At 35.1% G+C, this 14,220-nt stretch overlaps 1 non-coding gene across 1 annotated transcript; it reads right to left on the bottom strand.

Moving 5' to 3' along the window:
- Positions 1-4,831: 4,831 nt before the first annotated feature.
- LOC141654205 (small nucleolar RNA R71) lies at positions 4,832-4,938 on the bottom strand. The gene has a single exon (XR_012547769.1). It is a non-coding gene; the product is annotated as a small nucleolar RNA R71 (small nucleolar RNA).
- Between the last annotated feature and the right edge of the window lie 9,282 nt (positions 4,939-14,220).

The raw sequence follows: 14,220 nt of genomic DNA, 5'->3' as shown, positions 1-14,220 counted from the left end.
TTGTCTTGGCAAGGGATTGCACAAACAAAGGCAAGTACGACACATATGTATAAAAGCAGTTTTGTTGTGGAGACGCGACGGTGTGACTAGGTTATGAGTTCATTAAGGATCGTGAATGACCTATTGTGTTTGAACTCTTGGTGCATGACATTAAATTTAGACTCGAGTGTCGACTTTGGCATAGTGATGCCTAGACAGACGACTTCTGACGAGATTTGGAGGTTTGTCGGTGGCGTGACGCCGTTGGATAAGACAAGTAGACGAACTTGACCTTTGACCCGTAATGTAGGGGAAATGCGGGTTTAAAACCCAACAGGTTTTGACTCTCCTAACGCCATTGAAGATGTCTAGACAATTAGGCGACACGACCTAGACCTGAAGGAAGGTACTAACTTCGGCGGAGACTCAACGTTATCTAGACGACTTGACTTGAAATCGACTGGACTCTAATCGACTTGAGGCTGAATCGGAATGGTGGACTGAAATTTTCGAAAATAGAAATTTTCAAAAGATTCATTCGTCGTTTTATGGATGGCTTCCAAAGAGTAAGGATCTCCGAAAGTCGATCAGTTGAAGAGTTGTCTTAAGTTTGTTTTCAAAAGACGATTTGAAATTGCGGCGGCTCTGAAAACAATATGTTGTTTCTGAGTTTTTGAAATTGCGAATCACGGAGTTGAAAATCGTATTTGGAATCGTCATCACAATGGCCATGAAAACGGTTAAATTTGTTTTCAAAGGATTTAAAATTGGGTTGAAAATTTGAAAACGGTTCAATTTGTTTCCAAATGGTTTGATTTTGAATTGAAATTTGAAAACAGTTAAATTTGTTTTCAAAAAGTTGATTTTGAATTGAAATTTGAAAAAGATTAAATTTGTTTTCAAATAATTTGAAATTGGATTTGAAATCTGAAAACGGTTAAGTTTGTTCTCAAAGATTTGATTTTGAATTGGAATTTGAAAACGGTTAAATTTGTTTTCAAAGATTTGATTTTGAATTTGAAATTTGAAAACGGTTAGATTTGTTTTCAAATAATTTGAAATTGGATTTGAAATTTGAAAACGGTTAGATTTGTTTTCAAAGATTTGAAATTCGAATTTGAAATTTGAAAACGGTTAAATTTGTTTTCAAATGATTTGAAATTGGATTTGAAATTTGAAAGCGGTTAAATTTGCCTTCAAATGATTTAATTTTTGATTGGAATTTGAAAACGGTTAAATTTGTTTTCAAATGATTTGATTTTTTATTTGAATTTGAAAGCGGTTCAATTGGCCTTCAAATGATTTGATTTGAATTGGAATTTAAAAACGGTTAAATTTGTTTTCAAAAGATTTGATTTTGAATGGAATTTGAAAACGGTTAAATTCGTTTTCAAATGATTTGATTTTTGATTGGAATTTGAAAACGACTAAATTGGCTTTCAAATGATTTGATTTTTGATTGGAATTTGAAAGCGGTTAAATTGGCTTTCAAATGACTTGATTTTGAATTGGAATTTGAAAACGGTTAAATTCGTTTTCAAATGATTTGATTTTGAATGGAATTTGAAAATGGTTAAATTCGTTTTCAAATGATTTGATTTTGGAAATCGTGAGGATTAAATTCGTCATTACGACGGGTTAGAAAACCGTTTATCTTTTAAAAGACGGTATGCAAATCGAAAAGTGTGAGAATTGAAATCGTTATTATGCTGGCTTAGAAAAGCCAAATTTGATTTCGAAAATGAGATTTGAAATTTGGAAAGTTGCGCGGGTTGAAATTGTCATTACGACGGTTTGAAAAATTGATTTCGAATTTGAAAATTCGAGGGTAGAATTCGTCATTACGACAGCGTAAAAAGGGCGCTTTGAGAATGCAATGGTCGGCGAGGGACCGAGGTTTGAAACGGCCATTACGACGACGTAAATGGGTATTTTGAAATGATTTGTGGAAACCGAGGATTGAAATCGTCATTACGACGGCATGAAAAGGTGTATTTGAAATGGTTATAAACAACCGGGTTTTGAAATGGCCATTATAATGGCCTAGAAAGGCGTGTTGAAATGGTTATAAAAACCGGGTTCGAAAATCGTCGTTACGACGGCCTAGAAAGGCGTGTTAAAATACAACGGTCGGCAAAAGACCGAGGTTTGAAACGGCCATTATAACGGCATAAAAAGGTGTTTTGAAACGGTCTTAAAATCCGAGTTTGAAAATCGTCATTACGACGGCCTAGAAAGGCGTGTTAAAATGCAACGGTCGGCAAAAGACCGAGGTTTGAAACGGCCATTATAACGGCATAAAAGGTAATTTTGAAATGCAACGGTCGGCGAAAGACCGAGGTTTGAAACGGCCATTATAACGGCACAAAATGTGTTTTTGAAAGTTTGAAAATGACACAGAAGGACTTATGATCACATTGATGTGACCATAATTAGCGCATATTTAGCCCCCGAATTAGCCTTGTTCCCATGCTTTTTAGTGCATATTTGGGTCATTTATTGTGTTTAGTTCTTTGTTTTGCATATTCTTTGAGATTTTGATCCCTTGGTAGGAAAGGAGTAAGAATCTTGCATTTTCATGGCAAAACGAGACTAAATTGATTGAATTCAATGACTAAGCATCAAGGAGAGACAAGATTAGAAGGCTTTTGTACATATTATAGTAGTTGGGCAATGTTGAGGAAATATCCTTGCATCCCCAAGGAAATCCCCAAGGATTTTATGAAGAAAAGGGAAGAAAAGAAGAAGAAACAATGCTGAGCTACAATCCGAGCGGATTGCCCTGAATCCGCCCGTCCTCCACAGCACAATCCGTGCGTCTTCCTTCAAAGACGCCCGGGCAGCAAGCCCAGAAGTCGCCCGGATTCCCTTGAAGACGCCCTTCCCGAGCCTAAGACGCACGGATTCCAGTCCAGCGCAATTTCGTCTTCTTCAAGCCTCCGTGAAAGATGCCCTTCCTTCGAAAAATACCGGCGTTTCCCTGCTCAAATCTAAAAAGTGTAATTACTAAATTAGCCTTAGTTAACCCTAATGCATCCACCTAATTTCCACTATAAATACCCCATTAGTCTAATTAGAAGAGGAAGTTCTTCTTATCAATTCTTAGTGTAGTTAATATCAATCAAATCTCTCTTTAGTTTTGTAATCAACAATTAATCAAGTTCTAATACAAGTTTTATTTCCTTAATCTCTCTTTTATTCATTCTTTATTTTGGGTAATTGAAGATTATTTGGGTTATTGGATTGACAACCTCTCAATCAAGCATCAAGTACTTCTTTTATCTTTGCTTTATTATTGGATCATTAGTAGGTATAATTCTCTTAATCCCTTTTTAATTATTGTTAATTACTTTCATTTATTCATCATGTTTTACTTTGTTGGTATGATTGACAACCTTGCTAGCTAGCATGATCAACATGATAATGAGTGAGTAGTCACCTAGCTAGGGTTAATGGGTAATTAGGGGAAACCAACATGGGGAATGACTCATGCTTAAATTAATATGCTTTCATGGTTTATTTGCTTGCTTGTTTTGATCTCGACTCATGCACATGTTATGTTTGATGAAATGCGAGCCTATGAATCCTTGCATTTTTTACCCATCACCTATCTTTTCAATGAGACTTGTAAGACATAAACCAACTCGAGTCTCATTAGACCATGCATGTTGTTGAGTAGGGAAGACTAAGTCGACTTGTAGGTGTTGTACAATCTAATCAATTCGGCTCCGGGACCCAAACTTTCCTAGGATTGTAAGATATAACCCAACTCAATCCATCACAACAATAATTGCTTGCTTATAATTTGAGAACATGTTTGTATGATCAATTCCCATGATTCCCCTATGACCCCATGATACCCTAGTGCTTTTTATCAATTGTTTACAACCCTTTTAATTCATCTTGCTTGTTTACTTTCATTGCTATTTAGTTTAGTGACCTTCTACATCAACCCAAATTGTGACACCCCTAAGACACCACTAGTTGCAATAGAAATCTCATTTCAATCCCCGTCCCTTGGGATCCGACCTTTACTTGCCTCTTTACTAATTGTAGAGTTGTTTGTGAAGCTATAAGTTGTGTTTTGGTCTAGGTGCTCCTAACGACAAGTTACCGAAAAGATTAGTGTCCGACCAAAAATGGCGCCATTGCCGGGGACGGTGTTAACTTGATTTAGATTTTCTTATATTGTTATTAGTTGTGTCTTTCTTTGCCTTGGGGAAGTAAAACTCCTCAAGGTTTGTTTTAATTGTTTTCGAGTTGTTTGATATTTTCCATGTCTAGAAGGTCACAAGGTGATTTGTTACCTTTTGATCGTGAAATTGAAAGAACTTTGACAACCAATAAAAGACTTGCTAGGAGAAATTTGAGAGGTATTAGTGAGGTTGTAGATATTCAACCAACTATTGAGTTCATCAACCCTTTTGCAAGAGAAGGTGAGGAGAACCCAACACAAAATCAACCACAAAATCAACCCACAATGCCTAAGTTTTCATCACATTCCGTACCCACTGAGGAGAACCTACCCAATGGTACTCCCATACCACAACATCTAACCGGAAATTTTATTGCCAAATCCGCATTTATCCAATTAGTTGAAAGAAGTCAATTTGGGGGGATGCCTAGTGAAGACCCCCATTCTCATATGGAGGCTTTTTGTGACTATTGTGATGCGATTTCACAAACCGGTGTAACTCAAGACCAAATTCGATGGGTCTTATTTCCTTTTTCTCTAATTGGCACCGCCAAACAATGGTTGAAGGGCCTTGATAAGGCTACTCTCGGAATTGATTCTTGGAAGAAGTTGGCTCTAGCTTTCTACAAAAAGTTCTATCCACCGGAGAAGACTAACATGCTAAGTGCTCAAATTACGGGTTTTAAGCAAAGGAATGAAGAATCTTTGTATGAAGCTTGGGAGCGGTTCAAGGGAATTTGTCGCTCATGTCCTCACCATGGACTTAGCGAATGGTTCTTGGTACAACAATTTTGGAATGGTCTTTATGAAGATTCAAGAAATATCCTTTATATGGGATCGAATGGGATGTTCACCGAGGTTGATGACAACCAAACTTGGAGTAAAATTGAAGAGATGGCAATCCATAACTCACAATATAGTAGGCCTCGCAAGGCTACTAGGGGAGGAAAGCACGAAGTTGGGATGTTCACCGAGGTTGATGACAACCAAACTTGGAGTAAAATTGAAGAGATGGCAATCCATAACTCACAATATAGTAGGCCTCGCAAGGCTACTAGGGGAGGAAAGCACGAAGTGGACGCCGTTACTCAATTAGGTGCTCAACTTAGCTCCCATATCGATACTATCAACTTGAAGTTTGAGAAAGCAATGGCTAGACTTGAAGAAGTCTCAAAATCACCGAAGCATCATGTTAATGCCATGACGGCATCTTCATCAATCCCAAGTGGGATATGTGAGAATTGTGGAACTTTGGGACATGACCAAAGTGAATGTAGGGGAACAAATGAACAAGTGAATGCTTTCCAAGCATACAAGAGTGGTACCCCTTATTCCAACTATTACAATGAAAACACCAAATTCCATCCAAATCTCTCATACAAAAGCCAAAATGTTCAAAATCCTCAAACAACATACACCCCACCACCCATGAGAAACCAAAATCAAAGACCCTTTTACAATCAAAACCAAGGTTACCAAAATCAATCTCCATACAATCAACAAAATGACCAAGGTTTTGATGTTCAAAAAGCGGTCCTTCAAATGCAAAAGAATCAACAAGAATTTTTCACTCAAATGCAAAAAGATAGTCAAGCAAAGGAAACCACCATCAACAACATCCTAGCTCACACCAAGATGTTGGAAACCCAATTGACTCAACTAGCATCCTCAAGCTCACAAAGACAAAAGGGGCAATTACCACCTTAAAGTAATCCCCCAAGACATGAAACGGTTAGTGCCATTCACTTGAGAAGTGGTACAAGGTATGAAGCACCGAGGAAGCAAGTTGAGGATGAAGTTGTGGAAGCTAGTGATAAAGAAGAAATTGTGCAAAACTCCAAGGATGGAGAACCATCAAAAGAAGAAATTTCAAAGAAAAATGAAGACAAGGTCAAGGAGAAGGAGCCCATTGTGATTAGACTTCCTTTTCCATGTCGTCAAGCCAAGCCCAAATTTGATGACCAACTTGGAAAATTTATGGAAATTGTGAAGAATTTAGAAGTCTCGATTCCTTTCACGGAATTAATCAATCACGTTCCGGCCTATGCAAAATACATGAAAGACATCCTCACAAAGAAGAAGTCGATCCGGAAGCTTGAGACTGTCGCCTTCACTAAGGTGAGTAGTGTAATACTTCAAGGGAGTTCACCTCCAAAACTAAAGGATCCGGGAAGCTTCTCAATACCGTGTACCATTGGCGACACCACGATCAACAAAGCCTTATGTGATCTAGGGGCTAGTGTGAGTGTTATGCCGTACTCGGTGAGTAAAAGGTTGGGGATGGGAGAGCTTAAATGCACCAATATCACACTCCAAATGGCCGATAGATCGACGAAGACACCATTAGGGATATGGGAAGATGTTCCCGTACGAATTGGGAAATTTTTCATCCCGGTGGACTTTGTCATTGTTGACATGGAAGAAGACTCCAATATTCCAATCATCCTAGGAAGACCTTTCTTACACACCGCGGGTGCGGTGATTAATGTGAAACATGGAGAGCTCACTTTAGAAGTGGGAGATGAGAGCATAACCTTTAATCTTGACAAGACAATGAGAGCTCCACGTTTGCATGAACCATGTTTCATAATTGATCATTATAGCCGGAAGGATGATAGGAAGAAGTCGGTGTTGGGAAATGTGTCCTCAACAATAGTGCGATCACATGATTTAAATATCATTATTAAATCTCATTTTAAGAATACGCTTGGGATGATTCTATTATATATAGTCAACTGACCAACATTTATCGGTAATGATTGGCTGACTAGAGTTTGACATTACTGTCGTTTGACGGTGGTAGTCAGTTGATCCCTTGAGGTCACACCTAAAGGAAGATTCCCATAATAGAAAAGATTAATTAATTGTATGACAATACGAGTTAATTAATTCCTTAAAATTGACTAAAAGGTAGTCGAACAAATTATTTAGAGAGAGTTCGAGTTTTGAACTCAAGGCGCGGAAATTATTATTTTTATTATGCGATAATTGAATAGTAATTTATTTGAGACAGGAATTAATAATTAAGCGGTTAATTATTAAATTTGTACTAATCGATTAATGTGATTAATATTGGTACGTAAAATATATGTGCAGTTGTACACGTATATTTGCGGAGTGATGTTAGACGAAATTAATTGGGAATTATTTAAAACATGACACGATGTTTAAAATAAAATTACACGTATTTGTGCGACAAATATAAGAACCAAAATGGACCCGTAAATGGGTCATTTTGGACCGTGTAAAATGTGCCTTGAATTGTGTGCACTAGACACAATTAGACACACATGAGACAAGCCATTGTTTTTTATTGGCTTTTGTCTTTTCCATATTTTTCTCTAATCCATGCCAAAAGCTATTGGGCATAAATAACATCAAAATTGCACTCCCCATGCTCCTCTCTTTGAACCGTCCCTCCCTCATCGTTTAGGAGTGTGGTGTTTTTCATTTTTCACATGTTTTGAAAAGGAAATACTCTAACTTCTCTCTAAATACATAAAATTGTTTTTATGGAAATTTGTTCTTAATTTCTAATATATTCTCAAGACTGAAAATGTAGCAATCATAAAATATTAGAATAATTTTAAGGTTACTTATATTATTATCTAGTTAATAATAGTGTAAGGATTATGGGATTAGTCTTGGGTGCAACTAATTGGAGGCATTCTACTTTAAGTGCTTGGAGGATCATCCTAACATATGGAAAGCTCAAGATCAAGTGGAGGAAGGAGTTCTCCACTTGTGCCCTTTATGATCCGATTTTTATGGTGAGAAAATTATTTTTCTTCCTTATATTGTTTATAAGTTTGCATGCATAAGACATTTATTAATTTTATGACAAATTAATTTAAAGCATATATGAATATGTAAGTATATAGATCTACTTATCCTTCAATCGGTATCATGAGCCATGGTTGTTTGCATGCAAATCGGTTAAAAGTTTTTCCGAGTTATACGATTAACACATAAAACTTGTAAATTTGTGTTTATTATGATATATCCCGAATTCAATTATGCATGTTAAAATTTCTGGTCCTAAAATGTATTTAGGATATTTTGGTTATTTTACGAATTTTTATTGTTCATATAATATAATAATGGCATTTAAATATGATTTTATGAGTAAAAATGTCATTTTCGGACTAAAATTAGCTATACTTCGAATTTTCCAGTGATTTTTGGATATGTTGTCACATATATTATTTTGAGATAACCTGTAAAGTTTCATAATTTTTTGACTTGTTATGCTCGAAAAATGGATTTTTCATTATTAAATTCGGATTTAGGTGAAAAATAGGTTAATATGAGATAAATTTCGAATCTGGCCATAGAAATTTAGTATGTTGTCACATGCAATTTTACAAGATGTGTGTAAAATAATAGGCTATTGTGAAGTCTTTTTGCATGATTTATGGATTTTTGAAGAAAAATAGCATGAATAGTGACTTTATTAGTGAAATATTGATAAAACATACTCTATGACTAAAGAAAAACATCATATGTTGCATTTTATTGTCTTTTTCAGATCTAAAATTGAAAAGTTAATGAATATAATTTTTCTCATGTTTTTATGATTATTTTGTTAAAACCGATAAACCGCAACATTGTTTTTCCCGATAAAATTTCGAAATTTTTAACCTAAGTTTTTGAACATTATGAGTGTCATGGTATTTTTCCAGAATGTTCATGAATTTAAATTTTGAATTTTGAATTTATTTGAAATTTTAGTGATTTATTTGAAGTTTATAGCTTATTTTATGATTTTAAGTCCATTAATGAACAATATTAGAAATATGAGTTAATTATGGTCAAATTATTAGTGAAGACTATATTTTGAGTCCTAAGAGGTTAGGGTAATTAACTTATGCATAAATATGAATTTATGTAATTTTTGTGATTATAAAATGTTGAAATCACGCAAATCCGTAAAAACCGAGTAATATACGATATTGGCTAATTAAAGGCGATTTAGCATAAAATTGGGCATGTTCATACATATTATAATGCTGCATTTTCTTTATGATTGTCATAATTTTATTTATGTAATTTTTGAATTATGTAATTTTACTTAGTATGGCCTTAGTTTTTAATTGGTATTTCCCGAAATGTATGGGAATATCGATTCGGTTGTAATTTTATTGTGATCTCGTATCACCGTATTATAATTTAATAGATTTATTTTATTTTAGTTACAAATGTATAATAGGAAATTATGTAATTTATTATGTAATTTTATTCATTCCGGAGTTCCCAAAGACGGATTTCTTCAAGAATGGCGATACATAAAGACGGTGTTACCTCAAGATGCGTGTCACAACCGAAGTTCAAGGGACCAATGAAGTTGGTTTCCGAATATGTAATAGTTAAATAGTTTTTCTATTTTAGGAAAGGCCATACTAAGATTTATTTATTTTTATGCTTGCATTTTATTTTATGTCGCATGCATCGCTAAATCGCCATAACTAAAACATGCATCTTCTTTCATCGAGTTATCGACCGTGTCAATTAAAATTATCGTAGTTCACCGCTTTAGTTCACTTAAAACGTGATAGATAATAAATTGACATGACCTCTTGCTAAAATAATTAATTGAGACATAGCCTTACCAAATAGTAGAAACCATGAAAACCTATTTCGCGAGGGAGTACACTCGGCCCTACCGGGGTACAAAACTTGTTACGTAGGGGAAGTGGGTGATAAATGTCTAATCCACCGAATTCATGTTGATAAAGGATGAATCGGCCCTACCGTGCCCAAGTTGATGAGGATTTGGATCATGGACACATTTATTCGAAATTTGGATTGAACTCAACAAAAGTTTTTGATAAGGGATGTATCGGCCCTACCGTGCCCTTGTCGGATGTGTTTTGGGCTATAGATAATTATTAGAGTAATTTTATCGACCAAGAGTTCTAAAAGTAGAATCGATTAAAGAGTTAATCCACCGAGTTATATTGATAAGGGATGAATCGGCCCTACCGTGCCCAAGTTAATATGAATTTGGATCTTGGAATCATTTATCATAGTTGGGTAGAGGTCACTATGTAAATGCTATACTTGTTTTTCAAGTATTAATAAAACGATAAATGTTAAGTTTTCCACTATTCTGTTGTTATATTGTTCTATTTCTTTACCACAATTCATATACGATATCATTTCGATTCAAAACTCCATTAAAACATCATAACTAAAGACAAATATGAATTTGCTTCTAAAACCTCATATGAACCATTGCTAAGGACCTCTTGTTAAGAGTATAGATTAAAGTTATTCATTATCAAACAGGTTTTTGATTCTTGACTAACACTTCTACTTACAATGGATTATGTTTCATATACTTAATTGAATTAAGTACCTTGAAGCGATAAATTGTTTTGGTAATTAGTTTTGTCGAATTAAGTAATTGACCAAAATAACGCAACCACTTCAATGAAAGTTTTAAGACTAAAACGATTGAATTGAAGAGTAATCTTTATAAGATTCACCTTTGCTTCTCTAAGTAAAGACTCATTGAAATGAGTGGGAGCATTCTCTTAAACCGTTAAGATGAGGACGAGGTTAAAGAAGTAAAATTAGAATGGAATTGATACAAGGTTATGTTAAAGGTAAAGTTGTTGAGAATGACGATACTAAACCTATCAAACCCGACCGATAAAGTTTCCATTGTCTTAAATGTTAGACACGAGAAAGGAAACTACCCCAAATTATTGAAGAATCAACAAGTTAGTTGTGGGACATCTAATGGGACCTTCTTCGTTAAATGTTTATTTGATTAAACATAAAATTTTGCTAGTATTACTTCGTCAATATTAGAAACCGGTGGTGGTTTTCATCATTATGTTTGATACATAGGATGATTAGAATATGACGACTAGCAAAAATAAAGTCAAGAGATAGAGTCATTGTGTACTAAATCTAGTTTTCGGTTTGGAGTTGTACTTAATTGTGACTATTAAGTACGTAAACTCTAAATAAGAATACAATTTGTTAAAGATACAAAAGAGGTTTCACTTTTGTGACCCTATACACCATGATTTGATGTATGGCTAGCCCATCATCAAGGTGATTATATTCTAAACCAAATTAGAATGATATATCATGAAGATGATGCAAGACTCAAATTGGTAACCCAAGATTAAACCTTAAATTTTGGAATGATGAACGCAAAGAGTTATCGAGTACTCTTGAAACCATTAGATTGTTAATGGTATATGCGTATCTTGTATTCAAAGCAAGGTATCTCGTACTTTTTGGTTGAAAAGGAGATCGAGGTTATAAATCATCGATCCAAAATAGGTTGATCATCATCTTTTACCAACGATTTAAGTTGACACTAGTGTGTTCACTTAATAAGGTAAATATAGAAATCTTTGAAGAAGTTCAAGAGTTCAAGGAATCACGATTTAGTCGTGATGGGATTATCAAAGTGAAGACTTTGATATAAGCCAAAGGAAATGTGATATAGTATCACAAGTTAATCTCTCTTAGCACGCATTATGGAATAATGTGTGGTTGGATAAGAAATCAAACGCTATTCGATATGGTTTGGATTTCAATCAAGTTACTTTGAGTTACTTGATCCTTTTGGGGATTTTATCATTTTTGTCTAAATTATTTTTCCACTAAATCGAATCATATGAGATATGAAATGGTAAGGGTACCATGGTTGTAAGTTTTCACAAGAAACAAATGCTCATTTTTCCCTTGTAATTATCACGAGCACGACGGGTTTGCGGCTCATGAAGCTGTCTTTCTAAAATACAAGTTTATTTCTAGAAGACAGAGTGGGAGAAATTATTCAAGAGCCACAGAGAATGTTATGTCGCAAGAAACTAGTCTTTCTCTTGGCTACATGAGACGTTTTGTGTAAAACATTGTTTCTTCAAAACCTAGGAGGTTAAATTCGTCACTTGTTAAAAATGATGAATTCATGCTACTTTTAAGAAAGTAAAGAGCTTATAACATACAAAAGAAATTGTTTGACTCAAGTTGATTACTTCTAGAAAGTAATGAACATATGACTTACATAAGAGTGTTTAAGTCACAACTCAATACAAGGCTTAGAGCCATGAAAATCCGAAACGAAAGGGCTTGATTAGTGACAAAGGGTTTTGCACTAATAAAGAGATATTTCAAAGCAAGATTGGTTGCAAAGGGTTTTGAACTAATTGAAATGATTAAGTCTATTTGGATCTTCTTAGGGATTGTGTTTCATTATGAGGATATGCATACAACAAGTGAATCTAAAACCCACTTCTTCAATAGAAGGAATGTATTCAATACATGTCATGAGTTTTATAGATTCTTGCAATCCTAAGATAAATCAATGAGTTGGAATCAACATTTTGATCATGTGATAAAACATTTCTCGATAAAGTCGAGAAGTTGTGTTTATACATGGAGTTTAGTGGGAGTTACGGAATTTTTAATTAGTTCGATATGTGGATGACATATTGATCATTGAGAATGATTTAAGACTTTTGGAGTATTATAATACATCTTGAGTATCCGGATTTATGAAGATAAATCCACATGATATTAGCGTCAGTAAGAATTCTTATGTTGATAAGATTCATGACTAGTTCAATTAAATTGAACATATTTGATTGATTTCATCTGCTTCCGCTGCCGAATCAATTAAAAGGAAATGATGTATAACACTTCATATGCTTTGAGTATGATGAATTGTTTTCAAAAATCGAATTTAGGTAATCTTTACCAAGTAAGCTATAAAGATTACCCTTAAGTGCTTGTAGAAGCATTAAGGAAGTAAAGCAAAGTGTTTATGATGCAATTTTGTGTAAGGGTGTTACACAAGTGACAATTGACAATTGAGATTGCGCCTGGTTTCCGACAAAGCCATAATCAAAACACATTAAGATGGTTAAGATACCATTGTGGCTATGTTAATTAAGAAGTAGATTTTCTAGAATCGTTCTAGGCAATAAAGAACAATGAGAGATATTTATAACGGAAATTGAGTACACTTGCAATCATGAGATGTGCAAGAGGATGAGTCCCGCACACTGTGAAAACAGTGGGAGCTATTCTTAGGCTAGAGGACCTATGTCTTGATTGGATCTTGACACGTACTCAGAAAGTTTTGTGATGCAAATGTATACATTACAGAGGAAAACGAGTATGTAGTAAGGTTGAGTAAGGTACAAGAAATTGACAAAACCTACTAACCAAAGCCTTCTCAAAGGCTAAACATGATGAGTCATGTCATTTCAATTGAATTGAAATGAACAACTACGTACAAGATCAAACTAGATTATAGAACATGAAATAGTAATCAGGCATTGACTATTCATGTGTGATAATCGCATTTGTCGTTCGAGTTTTACTTTAAAACTCTTTTATTATACTTTGTTACATCCAAACGGGTTGTAGAGACAATTGAACCTCGTTAAAGTGAACACGGATTAGCATTGTATTCGCCCATAGTCACTTATATGAGGTGACGTCTCGAAGTGATTAGAGTGTGATGCGATTGATGGCAAGTTCAAGTGCCATAGAGTCATGTGAGATGACTAGTCGATCACATAGGCAGACTGTTAGGAACACTTTGTCGGGCAGTGACCGCTTATAGAGTTCTGGCAAATTTATAAAGCCTGGTCGTGGCGAGAGCTACTATAGTATTCTAATGAGTCGATTCTTTGACTAAAGACTGTTCACCTAAGATGGCACAGTTTGATTAACTTTGATTTGTGTTACTACGACCTTCGTAAATGGGGTCAAATGGGCATATTTTGGGTTATGATGGTGTGGCTAGTCACAGGGAATGAGTGCGATAGGAATTGTCCACCCCCTTGTCAGGGTTAAAACAATATCTCAGGGCCACTCGAGGAGTAATGAACTAGAAATGCGTGGCCACGCTCGGAAGGTATCTATGATAGATAAATCCGGTCAATCAGTTATTCTCCAGATCGAGGAAACCACTCTCGATATGATCACTTGCAAGTACGACCTGAAAGACACCTTGCATTGAGTGGGAGATAGTAATAGGACAAGAGAATTGGTGACGCACACTTGTCGAGGAC

The sequence above is a fragment of the Silene latifolia genome, chromosome 4 (assembly GCF_048544455.1).
Source record: "Silene latifolia isolate original U9 population chromosome 4, ASM4854445v1, whole genome shotgun sequence".
NCBI lineage: Eukaryota > Viridiplantae > Streptophyta > Magnoliopsida > Caryophyllales > Caryophyllaceae > Silene > Silene latifolia.
The sequence above is the reverse complement of the archived record's forward strand: the minus strand, read 5'-3'. Positions and strand labels throughout refer to the sequence as shown.